The sequence below is a fragment of the Pelophylax lessonae genome (assembly GCF_965119305.1).
Source record: "Pelophylax lessonae genome assembly, chromosome: 6".
In the NCBI taxonomy this organism is placed as follows: domain Eukaryota; kingdom Metazoa; phylum Chordata; class Amphibia; order Anura; family Ranidae; genus Pelophylax; species Pelophylax lessonae.
In genome coordinates, this window is record NC_138773.1 from 119,564,354 (window position 1) to 119,577,948 (window position 13,595).

The following is a 13,595-nucleotide window of genomic DNA, read 5'->3' on the forward strand; positions in this document are numbered from 1 at the left end:
TGGTCTCAATGATTAGGAGTGACAGCATCAGGAGGCAATATTGGCATGCTGTAACCTCAGTTAAGGAGGAGGGGGAGTCTGTTCCAGACAAGTATTTGTGCAAAATTTTAGACAGTAAGAAAATGGTCCCAGTAAGTCTTAGGGGGAATATGCACACCTATCACTTGGAATACTAATGCATAGAATGCATTCACATAAAGAACCTGCTGCCTTTAGAACAACTTGAAGCCTGATCGGGGACATACACAGTTAGCATTTCTCCACTTACTAAGTAGACACATTACTGCAAAAGCACACAACTTACCATCATCACGTTTTTTTTGGCCCCCCCGAACAGGATGGGCTTGCTGGCTCAGGAGAAACTGCACAAAAAGAACACAAATTGTGAACTGGAATGTGGTACATTACCGAGGAAGAGTATTTATGAAAGATTGATAAACACACATTTTCAGTGTTGACTAAATCAGGACAGGAGTAAATTACAATGTCCCCAAAAAATTTACAAGTACAAAGCACACCATTTCCAATGTAGAGAAACTAACACCAATTTAGAATAGGGTGGCTTGAGAAAACTTAAAAAAAATAACATGTCCTGTAATGCTCCCCAAAACCACCTTTCAAACATGAAGGTTAAGCAAGAGTGTTTCATGACCAACCTTCCTGTCACATATAGCAAAACTACACTTGCTTTGACTCCAACTTAGATTATCCTAGATACACATCATCCTAGCACACACAATACATGTGATAATCTAATTTTAGGTACTTACAGACTAGTTCAGGGGAGCCACTAACATCATCTGCCTCCACCCCTGGAGTGGGGGAGGATGGGGGAGACCCTTCATGGGGGGATGGTGTCGTATCTCCTAGAAACACAAAGACACGGATACAATCCTTGAACAAAAGCTATTTGATAAAGGCACACAGAAAGTAGTCGGGAAACATTGAAGGTAGTAGTTACAGTGGACTGGGTAAGCAGCGGCCCCTCTTCCCCAGTCCTCCACAACAAACATCCTCAATGTCAGCTGCTACATAACCCCAATGTCAAAATATATATATTACAGCCCTTATATTTCCCAGGACACATTGAACACACAAACACATGTAGAATACTTACTTCCCATTTGAGGAGAGCCCAGGTCCTCATCAGTGTCTGACCAATTGGCCTCTTCTTGGGCAACAGTGTCTTCCTGGCCCGGATCCAGGCGACTTGGCCCTGCCTGAGGCTCCTCTCTTGCTGAAGTTACATCAACCACAAAAGAAAACAAAACAAACAATCATTCCTCCAAGTTCGACCTAATACACAACACAACAGCACATCCACATTTCTTACAGTGGGCCTGAGAAGTCTGAGGCTCAAGATCCTCATCACTGGTTTCTAAAAAAATCAACAAAAAAATAAACATCAAAAATAATACATTATATATTATTTATGGACACAAATGGGCAGTAACCTCTCATCATGCTAGCACCATACTCAATGCCCCTACAATTCAGAACATAGAAGTGCACTTACACCAATGAGATGCATTGAGCATGTTTTAAAACAGGAGGGCACCATGCAAATTAAGCAGTCGCCTAAGGCCTCGCACCTACAGGGGCCTTGCAGCCAGTGGCGGAGCACCAACATTTCGAAGGGCGCAGTCAAGGAAATCGCCCAAGTAAAAGATTGCTTTCAATCCTCGGATCTAAAATTGGCAGCAGTGTGCTGCAGTCCCTTCACTGCATCTGCCAGGTGTCTGTTGTCCGCTGACACTTACTCCTCCTTCTCTGACTGGGGATTGGCCGTCTGATCATGTTATCCTAAGATGTTGAGGAATCGGTAGGTGTGTACCTGCACCAGTAGGAAGTGACTGCCCGGTCAACTCACTCTGCTATCATCGGTTGTTGCTCTGGGAGGAGAGCTCTGCCCTGGACCAGGAACATACAGGTAACCAGGCCCAGACTTGATATTTTGCAGGCTGGTCATAGATTTGTGGTGTCTACTATGCAAAGGGGGTGAGTAGCCCCAGGGAAGTTGGAAGAGTCTGAAAATGGTTGGTGGAGGAGGAGGAGAAGAAAGCCCTGGGTGGCTGGGGGACAAGGAGAGGGCCCCTGGGTGTTTTCTAGAGGAGGAAAGACCCCCAATGACGCCAGAGTCAGTTGCCAGGGAAGAGAGTGGCTTTCATGTCAGATATGCAGGACTTGCTCAGCTCCAAACATGGTGGAGATGGAGCCCTTTGCCCTACACAATGACAGCACCCGAGGTGGAAGGTGAGGGGTAGCGGGTCTTTGACATTATATAGCATATGGACTCTGTCCATTATTGGTAGTTTTGTTTGGAGTTGTCCTTTAGATGTTTAACTCTGTTGTTTTTGCCCCGAGCTGTGAGGGACTGAGGTATGACAGCCCACTATGCTGGGACTTATAGTGCCCTAGAATGTGGAGGACTGAGGAATCCTTAGTCCCTAACAGAGGGCACTACAAGTCTTAGCATAGCAGGCAGTAGTTCCTCAGTCCCCTACAGAGAGCAGTACAAGTCCAAGCAGGTAGCCTTCTGCAGTGGGACTTGTTGTGCCCTTGACTGTGGTGGACTGAGGAAGGGAAGTGTAAGGGGGTCTCTGTAAGCTCAGATGTATGGGGGAGCTTTGGTGACCACAGAGTTCCCTTTTACACCAGAGTCCCCAGCTTCCCCCCTCAAATAATGGTTCCCAGAACTCTCCTTACATCAGAGTCTTCCCACTTCCCTCTTACAGAGTAGTAAGTCTGGAGACTCCGATGTAAAGGGGGCTCTGTGAAATGTGATTAGAGATTTGACATTTCTACAAATAAAATTTTTCAACTTACCATCCACAATTTGTAGCTGCTGGAATGGCTCGCTCTCTCTGAACTCATATTGCAGTGTGGCCGTCCTCCTCCTCCCCTTCTTCACCAAAAGCACAAGAGGGTGTCGGCCGTCCACTTTGGCTAGAAGCAGAAGAGAAAAAAGAAACATAAAAAAGACTAATGTACATAGTACGGAAAGGTAGCAAGATGTAGGGCCAGGGTTGGGATTTTAAGGGTACAGTTATATAACTAATAAGAGAGATGTATCTACAAAAATATCTAAAAAGTATATAATTTTATTAATCACATAATGTGAAAAGAATACAGATACAAATACAAAGACATTACTGTTACAAGATAACATGAAACATCATCATGGTAACAACATAATTGATAAAATATCATCAGAGATAATTTCCTTGAAATTGTGGACAGGACTAGTCAGAGGTCACATTCAGTCTGGAGGTGCCAGGACTGGTGTGTGTCCCTCTAGTCATTCCGATTACCACTACCCGACATGTTTCGCGGTGATACCGCTTCTTCAGGGGTACAAGGGATGTAACTTGATAAAAAGCCACTAAACGATAACAAAAATAGATACATGATTATCATACATATATGAGCGTATATACATATACATGTTCGTTTTGCTGTTTCGAATATCAGTGTGTGTCAAGTATGGAGCAATTGGCGATAGGCCCCTCCTACTTCTGACACTGGTACGTCATTTATTCGATCACATGGTAGACATTTTACTTACATGAGTATACAAGAAGAATGATCTACACTGGCATGTAGGCCAAGGCATATATATGATACTTCCAGTGGTGGAACTGATGGTTCATGGCAAACGGAGCATAGGCGTCGGTCATCAAAAATTGTCCCCCGGGCGGGCAAGGATGACCAAATGGCAAAAAAGCCTAGACAGTGGAAGATATAGAGAATGCTGGTATATAGAATATTGTATTCGTTCAAAGGCTGCAGAAATATATACTGCAGACTATATTGGTCACATTATTCAAATCATTGAATATAAGTAGGGATTGGTATTGAAAAATCTACAGATATATGTTGGAGCGCCTCCAATCTTTAAGAAAAGGAGGGGAGGACGGGAAATGCTCACCAAGAAAGACATCAATAGAAGTATATGGAAATACTAACCTACCGAACTCTATGCCAGGGCTTGTGTGATGGTCAGACGATGGAGAAAGGGTGGAAAAAACATACGATCAGAGGAGCACAGAAATGATATCGCACATCAAGCGAGACATCAAATTTCAGTCTCCAGATCGACTGGTACCGCTCTGTAATATGTTCAAAAAGAAAAAAGAAAAAATAGCAAATAAACAAAAGGGGGCTTGGGTAGGCTATTTCTAAACATGCTCTGAATCCATACATAGTCACAAAATGCTATGTAGGTACAGCTTACTGCCCATACATAATCTCCAAGAGCACATAGTCCCTTTGTCTACACGGAGGAATCCGCTTCCTATACGCCATTCCATCTGCACCCCTTAGTGTTGCTTCTTGGCGTCCCAGGTTGCGTGGCAACCAATGGAGGGGCGGCCCTGTGTGTCTTTGACAGCTGCGCGCCGCGTCTACCGACGCGCGTGCGCAGTTGTACATCTGACTCCGTGACGTCACCGAGACGCGCGTCGCCTGCGTGTGACGGCGGAGTTGATGATCCATATAAGACAGGTATGGTAGCCAGCTAGTGTGCAGACGATGGAGCTCCGACACATGGATCACTAAACGGTAATAACGCTTCAGCCTTTTTATCATCTACTATTCTCTTACCCTGCACATTTTGAATATAGCCACGTACCCTCCCTCTTGGAGATTATGTATGGGCAGTAAGCTGTACCTACATAGCATTTTGTGACTATGTATGGATTCAGAGCATGTTTAGAAATAGCCTACCCAAGCCCCCTTTTGTTTATTTGCTATTTTTTCTTTTTTCTTTTTGAACATATTACAGAGCGGTACCAGTCGATCTGGAGACTGAAATTTGATGTCTCGCTTGATGTGCGATATCATTTCTGTGCTCCTCTGATCGTATGTTTTTTCCACACTTTCTCCATCGTCTGACCATCACACAAGCCCTGGCATAGAGTTCGGTAGGTTATTATTTCCATATACTTCTATTGATGTCTTTCTTGGTGAGCATTTCCCGTCCTCCCCTCCTTTTCTTAAAGATTGGAGGCGCTCCAACATATATCTGTAGATTTTTCAATACCAATCCCTACTTATATTCAATGATTTGAATAATGTGACCAATATAGTCTGCAGTATATATTTCTGCAGCCTTTGAACGAATACAATATTCTATATACCAGCATTCTCTATATCTTCCACTGTCTAGGCTTTTTTGCCATTTGGTCATCCTTGCCCGCCCGGGGGACAATTTTTGATGACCGACGCCTATGCTCCGTTTGCCATGAACCATCAGTTCCACCACTGGAAGTATCATATATATGCCTTGACCTACATGCCAGTGTAGATCATTCTTCTTGTATACTCATGTAAGTAAAATGTCTACCATGTGATCGAATAAATGACGTACCAGTGTCAGAAGTAGGAGGGGCCTATCGCCAATTGCTCCATACTTGACACACACTGATATTCGAAACAGCAAAACGAACATGTATATGTATATACGCTCATATATGTATGATAATCATGTATCTATTTTTGTTATCGTTTAGTGGCTTTTTATCAAGTTACATCCCTTGTACCCCTGAAGAAGCGGTATCACCGCGAAACATGTCGGGTAGTGGTAATCGGAATGACTAGAGGGACACACACCAGTCCTGGCACCTCCAGACTGAATGTGACCTCTGACTAGTCCTGTCCACAATTTCAAGGAAATTATCTCTGATGATATTTTATCAATTATGTTGTTACCATGATGATGTTTCATGTTATCTTGTAACAGTAATGTCTTTGTATTTGTATCTGTATTCTTTTCACTCTATGTGATTAATAAAATTATATACTTTTTAGATATTTTTGTAGATACATTTCTCTTATTAGTTATATAACGGTACCCTTAAAATCCCAACCCTGGCCCTACATCTTGCTACCTTTCCGAATTCGACTAGGGATGAGGTACCTCAATACCTAATACTAAATCCAATGGGCTAATTTCTGCTATATACTTGGGTGGATAACACACCCGGGGCCCCCTTTTTTCCTACTAGCTCAATATCATATAGTACTATTATTTATTTCGATAGTTACCTTGTAGCCTATTGTTTACATACCCCTGAGAACCTGTGTGTATATATGTTAATTGTCATTTTCCGTGTACTGTGTTTCTTTTCATTTCTTTGTCCTTAGGATCCATCTTGACGAGGGACGTTCTTGTCTATCTACCTGGAGTCTGGTAGTCTGGTTTTTTGTATTCCAAAAAAACAATTTTTTATTGGCTCATATTGAGTTATTGTGCTCCCCTCGCCCAGGCGAGGGATTGTCTAGATATTGTTTCGGTAGATCGCACCACTCTGTTGAGATGGATCTAGAGGGTAAAGCATGGGGTGGTTTTATGACCTCCATCCAGGCTACCTTCACCACCTCCCAGAGGGGCGATGAAGAACTGAAAATTTATCTAGACAAAATGTTCGGATTACTCAAAAGGAAATCCCACCTTTACTGGCATTTAGATTTCTTCAATAAGTATATTAAAGAAAAACTCAACCCATTGGGGTTGAGATTACATACCTTCCCCACTATTCGCAACCCCACAGAAAGCTTCAAGCTTGAATGGGAGTCAGCACTCAATGATTGTAGCAAAGCATTAATGATCCTGCTGGTAAAACAATATACAGCAGATATGACACAACTAGACGAAGAAATTGGTGATATTAACAAACAATATGAACAGGTGTTTGAACACCCTGAATTTGCAGATAAATGGCAAGTTATCAAAGACAGGCTGAGTAACATCAATAAGGAAATTCTAGTAAAAAAACAGTCCAAATTTAGTAGAGATAAATTAGCCTTCTTGGGAGGTTATGCATACAAATGGACAAATAGACAGCGCACCTTCAATGAAAAAACTGGACGGGCGGGTCTTCAAACACATGCTCAATCATATGATTATTCTGAATCTGATTCTTCAAATTCTAATTCTGTTTCTTTACAGGCACCTTTACGTCCCTTGGGTCCACAAACTTCTCGCACTAAAGCACAAAAGCGCACACGCCATGGTGGTGGGCACTCTTCGGGTGAATCTAATGATAAAAAACGTACGCAAACGGCACGAACAGGTTTGACTCCAAATATAAGTGATTTGACACCAGCACTACAACAGATCCTTACACAAAAAACACAAGCCACATCCAATGATGATGGTTTTTTACACCTACCGACCACACCAACAACCAAGCAGAAAAAAAAAACAAGCTTGAAAGGCTTTGTCACACAAACACCCCAAAATTAAACACACATGACACCAATATTAACACGTTCAATATCATTAACCTCACGCCCACTACATTAGACGATGATCAAATTGCAGTGTTACAGCTTGGTTTGGGTTTCTGCCCCACACAACACATAAACATCTATCAGGCTATTAAAGACATTTACTTATTTGCCCGTAATCTTACATTCAAATTTATGTTCGACAATGATCGAAAACAAAAGCAACTAGAAGTAGATTTGACCAAACAAATCAAAGACTATACAATGAACGAGTTCAGGGCACTACGTGGTCTGATGCTCCTTTACGAAGAAAGTAACTCTACAAATGACCCCACTAGTATATCTCAGGAAAGGGAAGTAATTCCAAATACTGAGACTAACAAGATATTTAAACCAAAATCCAAAAAATTCCCAGATATTATGACATGTCCAAATGTTTGGGCGTTTGTCAACCAGATGATTAGAGAATTGAAACAGACACACTGGTCTCCTACGCATCAAAATCTTACTGATAGACAACGACGAGCATTACAGGATCTACAAAACAACCCTCAGCTAGTTATCAAACCCTCAGATAAAGGAGGGAACATCGTGATTCTATCTCATTCCCAATACCAGAATATGTGTTTTGAAATTCTAAATAACAAGCGTTGTTATAAACGAATTGATTCCACACACATCGATACCTATGTTCGTGAATATAGGGATCTCTGTCTACAGGCGTTTATATCTGGTATCATTGATAAAGATATATACGAGTATCTGCAAAACAAACACCCCAGAACCCCTACATTTTATACCCTCCCTAAGATCCACAAAAATCCTACACACCCCCCTGGTCGTCCGATTGTATCGGGGATAGGGTCCCTGACGGAGCAAGCTAGCAGATATGTTGATTCAATCTTAACTCCACACGTACGTTCCCTACCGTCATTTATCTTAGATACATCTGATTTACTGAAACATATAGATGACATGGAAGTACCACCAGAGGCCCTTTTGGTCTCTGTGGATATAGAAGCACTCTATTCCAGTATTCCTCATGAACAAGGAATAGCATCCACTGCACTATTTCTGAAAGAACTTGACCATTCATTATGGCCCCGTAATGATTTTGTCCTAGCTTTGCTAAGATTTATTCTCACAAGAAATTTTTTTACTTTCATGGAGGATACGTTTTTACAGCTACAAGGTGTAGCTATGGGCACATGCTGCGCCCCCTCCTATGCAAATCTTTATTTAGGTCATTGGGAACGATGGATCTTCTCCAGCGACGCATATGCTGAATATTTTTCACATGTGTCGTGCTGGTTCAGATACATCGACGATCTATTCTTAATATGGACTGGCCCGCAAACATTGCTTAAAACAAGAGTTAGAAGAATTTAACAACAATCACTTTAATTTGAAATTCACATATAATTTCAGTCCAGTGATGATTCCATTTCTAGACATTGAAATCCGGCTATCCGATTCAGGTAGAATAACTACCAGTCTATATAGAAAACCAAATGCAGGCAATACCCTGTTACATGCCACAAGCGCGCATCCGAGTACATTGATAAGAAGTATCCCTTATGCACAGTACCTGCGAGTACGCAGGAACTGCACTAAAGATTTAGACTTCGAAATTGAAGCAGATAAATTGCAGAAACGCTTACTAATACGTGGATACTCAAAAACCACACTAAGAAAAGCATATAACAGGGTAAAAAGCCAATCGAGAACTGACCTATTATATAAACATAAAACGAAAAAAGAAGCGTCCACGGTGAGATTAATCACCACATTTTCTGATAACTCCATACAATTCAGAACTATTGTCAATAAACACTGGCATCTATTAACAGATCACCCCATATTATCCAAATATGTTAAAGATCGACCGGAACTAATATATAGACGGGCAACCTCAATAAGAGATCGTCTAACTTCTAGCCACTATAGGGAGATCAAACAAACAACTACATTCGGCCCTAAAGGCACATACAGATGTGGGAGTTGTGCTCGATGCCCTTGGGTTCAGGAGGGTCCCATCACCCTTCTCCCCAATGGAGATAGACACAGATTACGGACATATACTGACTGCACTACGCAAGGCGTCATTTACTTAATGACATGCAAATGCAAAGCCTTTTACGTAGGCAAAACCATCCGTGAATTTGGTCTCCGGATACGGGATCATATCTACTGTTCAGGTAATGGTAAAATTTTAACACCAGTGACCAGACATATAGGCCTGCACCATAAATTCAATAATACTGTGGTATAATTTCAAGTCCTTGAAGTCATACACCCCGACCCAAGAGGGGGTGATTGGGACAAACGGATCTTACAGGCGGAGACTCTCTGGATCGAGAGACTCAATGCTCTCGACCCCCCGGGTCTCAACGAAACGCATACTTTCAAAGCTTTTTTATAAATTTTATTACATAGAACCTACTTCATGCCCCCCCCCTTTTTTGTTGGATCCAAACTACTGTTTTTCTTTTTTGGTAGATTCCTGCTCCTCTATTGTGTTTTTCCCTTCTCTCTTCCCCTCCCCTTTTTTCTTCTCTTCATGGCTTTTTCCTATACACCAACCCCTCAGGGTACTTACTCTGTCGGCCATAACCGTTTTTTCTGTCAAGGGTTATTTCTATAGACAGGCGGCTAGTGGCAGTCTACAATTAATATAGGTGTTTCTGCTATTACATTGTGGGTGGCTACACAGTGTTTTAACAAACGGAAAATTAACATTCTTGCATTGATATTTGTAAACAACCTTGTATATATATATTTTATAATGTACACATTGGTATGCATCCCAATTTAGGCATCTGATCTCCCATTGGTGGTGTGGACCGATCGGCGCTGGTGATATCGGTTATCTGTGATGTCCCACGGGCGGGCAAGAGATGTACAGAGGTTCTTGGTGTGTATAGTTAGCACATAGTCCCTTTGTCTACACGGAGGAATCCGCTTCCTATACGCCATTCCATCTGCACCCGTTAGTGTTGCTTCTTGGCGTCCCAGGTTGCGTGGCAACCAATGGAGGGGCGGCCCTGTGTGTCTTTGACAGCTGCGCGCCGCGTCTACCGACGCGCGTGCGCAGTTATACATCTGACTCCGTGACGTCACCGAGACGCGCGTCGCCTGCGTGTGACGGCGGAGTTGATGATCCATATAAGACAGGTATGGTAGCCAGCTAGTGTGCAGACGATGGAGCTCCGACACATGGATCACTAAACGGTAATAACGCTTCAGCCTTTTTATCATCTACTATTCTCTTACCCTGCACATTTTGAATATAGCCACGTACCCTCCCTCTTGGAGATTATGTATGGGCAGTAAGCTGTACCTACATAGCATTTTGTGACTATGTATGGATTCAGAGCATGTTTAGAAATAGCCTACCCAAGCCCCCTTTTGTTTATTTGCTATTTTTTCTTTTTGAACATATTACAGAGCGGTACCAGTCGATCTGGAGACTAAAATTTGATGTCTCGCTTGATGTGCGATATCATTTCTGTGCTCCTCTGATCGTATGTTTTTTCCACCCTTTCTCCATCGTCTGACCATCACACAAGCCCTGGCATAGAGTTCGGTAGGTTATTATTTCCATATACTTCTATTGATGTCTTTCTTGGTGAGCATTTCCCGTCCTCCCCTCCTTTTCTTAAAGATTGGAGGCGCTCCAACATATATCTGTAGATTTTTCAATACCAATCCCTACTTATATTCAATGATTTGAATAATGTGACCAATATAGTCTGCAGTATATATTTCTGCAGCCTTTGAACGAATACAATATTCTATATACCAGCATTCTCTATATCTTCCACTGTCTAGGCTTTTTTGCCATTTGGTCATCCTTGCCCGCCCGGGGGACAATTTTTGATGACCGACGCCTATGCTCCGTTTGCCATGAACCATCAGTTCCACCACTGGAAGTATCATATATATGCCTTGGCCTACATGCCAGTGTAGATCATTCTTCTTGTATACTCATGTAAGTAAAATGTCTACCATGTGATCGAATAAATGACGTACCAGTGTCAGAAGTAGGAGGGGCCTATCGCCAATTGCTCCATACTTGACACACACTGATATTCGAAACAGCAAAACGAACATGTATATGTATATACGCTCATATATGTATGATAATCATGTATCTATTTTTGTTATCGTTTAGTGGCTTTTTATCAAGTTACATCCCTTGTACCCCTGAAGAAGCGGTATCACCGCGAAACATGTCGGGTAGTGGTAATCGGAATGACTAGAGGGACACACACCAGTCCTGGCACCTCCAGACTGAATGTGACCTCTGACTAGTCCTGTCCACAATTTCAAGGAAATTATCTCTGATGATATTTTATCAATTATGTTGTTACCATGATGATGTTTCATGTTATCTTGTAACAGTAATGTCTTTGTATTTGTATCTGTATTCTTTTCACTCTATGTGATTAATAAAATTATATACTTTTTAGATATTTTTGTAGATACATCTCTCTTATTAGTTATATAACGGTACCCTTAAAATCCCAACCCTGGCCCTACATCTTGCTACCTTTCCGAATTCGACTAGGGATGAGGTACCTCAATACCTAATACTAAATCCAATGGGCTAATTTCTGCTAATGTACATAGTAGTATTAAAGGTTGTGAAGAGACACTTGATGGAGGTAGGAAAGGTAGGAGCGAGAGGGAGGGGAGGGGGGGGGGTGTTGGTATTTGTGTTGTTGCATACCTAAACACATGTCCACCTACCCACAAAATTGTAACCTATCTGGTCACATGTAATGTATATTTTTACTTACCGGAGATTTGCTCCACAGCCTTTTTCAGGAGCCTGGGTGAGCGCCTTTTGGCATCACTCCAGGCCCGCTGGAGATCCACCACACGAGGCTGGAACTGGAATCTCCGCCGCAGCCTCATCCGGACACGACACATGATCTTGTGCTTTTGGTGAAGATGCATATTCACCTTGTTATACCCCCAGAGGAGGAGGAGCTGTGGAAAGAGCAATGTATGTTTGAGTCCAAGTATGTCCAAAAAAGTACAGTCTTACAAAAACATGCTAGGTGATCTTTGAGATATTGTAGAACAAAGAATCCCATTTCTGGTGATACATATACATCGATGTCCAAATCTACCTCCATGACATAGGTTGCCCCACACTGGTGATTTCCTCTACATGATATTGCCATTTTGTCAATTGGCCTTTCATTACACACCCAGGGCCGCCATCAGGGGGGGACAGCCAATACACATGTAGGGGGCCCGAGTGCCTGTAGGGGCCCTGGACCCGCCATCCATGAAGTGTGCAGGAGACAGTAGCCAGGTGACACATAAGGCAGGAGAAGCGCCGAAGGATAAATGCATAGTAAGCACAGTAAACTAGCTGGCAGGGCTGGGACTCAGGAGATGTTATGAGGGAGGGACTTAAGAGCCTTTCAGCTACTCATTGGCTGAGGAGGTAACAGGAGGCAGGCTGATCCGCTTCCTGCTGCCTCCTTAGCCAATGGGTACACAGGGTGCACTGTCCATCACTGCACAGCCTTGTGCTTCCTCTGCTGATGGGATAGAATTCCTCTGCCAAAAAAACATGCTGCAGAGATGGAGATTAGAGTTGAGCGGACACCTGGATGTCTGTGTTCGGCGGGTTCGGCCGAACTTTAAAAAAAAGTCCGGGTCCGTGTCCCGGACTTTTGCCGAACTTTTCCCGGACACCGAACCCCATTGAACTCAATGGGGACCCAAACTTTCAGGCACTAAAATGGCTGTAAAACACCAAAGGAAAGGGCTAGAGTGCTGCAAATGGCAGCAAAACGTATTTAAGAGCATGGCAAGTGCTCTGCAAACAAATGTGGATAGGGAAATAACTTAAAACAACAAAAAAAAAAACAGAAAAATAAAACAATGTTCTTCATCTCTGAAGGACGAGGCCCATATGGAGTAGGAGGGAGGTTGAGGTGGTGGTGGATGTGGCGGTCTCATAGGCGTGCGCACAGGGTGTGCCGGATGTGCCTGGGCACACCCTAATCACCTAGGGCACATAGCATTATCGCTCTGTTTGCCAGTGAGGAGATGGGAAAGATCTCCCTCGGACCTGCTCTGCTCTATTTCACTTTGCCAGCAGGGAGAGTAATGTATCGGGGCCATGTACATGTAGGCAAACACATGCATGTGTATTTAAACTTTGGGGTGCACACCCTAATGCAATAGGCTGCGCACACCTATGGGCGGTGTAGGTGGAAGCGGCGGTGGAGGAGGACCAGGGCTGGATTAAGAGCATCATGGGCTTGGTGCTGAGGATTTTGAAGGGCCTTAAGGGCCGTGCCTTGGCATGCACCCAGAGGAGGAAGGGTGCAGCCATGCAT